Source organism: Corvus brachyrhynchos, unplaced genomic scaffold (genome assembly GCF_000691975.1).
Source record: "Corvus brachyrhynchos isolate BGI_N302 unplaced genomic scaffold, ASM69197v1 scaffold22, whole genome shotgun sequence".
In the NCBI taxonomy this organism is placed as follows: Eukaryota; Metazoa; Chordata; class Aves; order Passeriformes; family Corvidae; genus Corvus; species Corvus brachyrhynchos.
In genome coordinates this window covers 2,579,236-2,581,574 of record NW_008238355.1, presented here as the reverse complement: position 1 = coordinate 2,581,574, position 2,339 = coordinate 2,579,236, and the positions used below count along the sequence as shown (strand labels likewise).

The 2,339-nt window shown below is 48.1% G+C and overlaps 1 protein-coding gene across 2 annotated transcripts in view; it reads left to right on the top strand.

Annotated features, from left to right (window-relative positions):
- The first annotated feature begins 2,201 nt into the window (after window positions 1–2,201).
- The window catches only part of TMOD1 (tropomodulin 1), a 27,325-nt gene continuing 27,187 nt past the window's right edge, over window positions 2,202–2,339 (top strand). Inside the window, exon 1 of one of the 2 annotated variants that reach the window (XM_017735366.1) lies at window positions 2,202–2,302. The gene's annotated coding sequence lies outside the window, so the exon portion shown is untranslated. The remainder of the gene's footprint in view (window positions 2,303–2,339) is intronic. The other variant, XM_008634529.2, reaches the window with a different exon arrangement.

The following is a 2,339-nucleotide window of genomic DNA, read 5'->3' as shown; positions in this document are numbered from 1 at the left end:
GTGTAGTTCTTAGGACCGCACCCAGGATAACTTACAACCAGAAAAAGAGAATGCAGCTTTGTTAGACATGTTTTGTGGATCATTGTGAATTTTATAAAATGGAAAATGATCATTGATAACTAGAGAAAAGAGATGACACTGTAATCACTAAAACAAACAAAGCAGGTCTCTTACTTTCCCAGGGCTGTGAACAATGAGCACTTTCAAACCACCTCTGTTCTGTTTATTCCATCTCAGCTGGTTTTTGTTAAGTTGACAAAGTTCAAGTTTACCTGTTTTCATCTCCCAGTGTGTTCACTCCAGGTCATTTTGAGGAGCTCTTGTTTCGTCAGAGAAACATGAGAACCCTCTTTGCTATCTCAAAATGAATTCCTATCTCTAGGTTTTCCAATCCTGGACTCCTCTTCCCCCATTTGGGAAGACTTTTGTTGCAAAGATCTTTTGTCTCACCATACTCCTCCTTTGTCCTCACAGCTGTACATCAGGCAAACCTTTGAGAGCCTGGATTCTCATGTGCTGACTGTGTTAGACAAGAAAAGTGAAGAAAAATCATGCAATGAAAAAAACATCACTTTAAACCTTCATAAAGCCTGAAAGCTTTCTTTTGTGTTTTTTTGTTCTTTGCTGATGTTTTCAGATTGGACTGGAATTCTTAAACAGGAGAATTGCCCTGCTCTGTGAACTTAGAGCTTGGCTAGGACAAGAGGAGCTTGTGACCTGAGTGGACATTCTTCATGCATGCCTAGCCACTTCCTTGAGGGCCATGGTGTAATCGGGGTTAGTGAAACTTGGTGTCTCATGAAAAGTACTACACTGTACATTACATGCAACATTCATCACTGCAGTGTGTCATGGCAAACACTGAGAACTACCACTGATGCAGTGAAAGCAAGTGTGCTGAGAAGGCATCTTGCCTGATGGAGACAGGCTGAGTGCATTCTAAGGGGACCAAGACACCTTGGATGAGGTTCTGGTGCCCACAAAGCTACATCTGACAACAGCCAGATGGCATTAAAAAAAGTGGATCATATGTATCTCCGAGTGCAAAACCAATGTGGGCTTGTAGGGAAGCTCGGTGGTGCCAGTGGATTGCTTCCTGAGCTGCTCCCAGCTTGCACACCCTGGAGAAAGGTATTTGGTAAACAGGTGGCATAGAAATTGGCATCCAGGTTTGTCTGATCTTGTACCTGTCAGGCTTCTTCAGCCTGAAGAAACTGAGGCATTTGGGTGAATTGGGTGGTTCCAAGTGCCTTTTTCTCTCCTGCCAGCAGCTGGGATGATGCCAGTGACTTGGGCCATAATCCTGCTCACCTCAATGAGACATGCACTGAATCCAGTGCTTGGCACGGCCCCCATTTTTATCCTTCATTTGCCCTAGCCATGAGGAGTATTTCAGATCTAACTGCAGATTTTCCTCCAAATGCCACAGGATGTAGAATTTCAGTACCAGTCAAAAAGAGGCCAAGTACCATCTCATGGCAGCTGGGGGCATTTTCAGATGAAGGTCATCTGACCACCAGGTCAGGGAAGTATGGGACTGGAGAAGCATTCAGATGCACTGGCCACCTCTGGTAAACCTGGGGCCCTTTCCAGTCTTGGCTTGTGGCTGCTGGTGGAGACCAGACGACAGAGGTAAGGAGGAGCTTGGGGCTGACACTTCGTGAGAGATTTGGTAAAAAATTATTAAAGGACAAATCCATGGGGCTTTAAAGTGACTCAAAGGTGAGGTAGGGGAAAGATTTGGCAGCAGTGTTAAAACTTGATACCACAAGACTGGAAGGCAGCTCTCCTGGGCTGATTGCAGACTTGGAGCAGCTCTAGCGGCTGTCACTGGATGTATAGGGCAAATTGACACGGCGTGAAGTAAGACACGGGATTAGTAGGTGCATTGATATAGATGGCATTTGTGGGGAATTAGCTTTTATAAAGTGCCCAGGACTGCAGCCACAGGGCTGAGCCTTCAGGCCCTGCTGCTCCCCCTGTCCCCGTGCTGCACCACTCCTCCCGGGAATGAGATTTTCCAGCCACAGTCTCAGGGTGCTTTACAGTGTCCTAGATCCCCAAGAAGATGCGTGCACATCTTGTGGGGTTTCCCAAAAAGGCAGTTTGCCGAGGCGTCTGGCTCGGCACTCTGAAGGACTTTGCCACGGGAGAAAAGGCAGGCTCCAGCGTGTCTGAATCGTTAAAAAGCAGGAAAGACCCTTTGGAAGCAAATGCTGCCCTTGCTGCCGCCCTCCGCAGCGCCCCGCAGCTGCCCCGGGGATGGACGGAGCGCACTTGCCACCCCGAGTGCGGGCAGAGGGTAAGGACCGACCAAACCGGAGCCCGGGGCGGGGGCC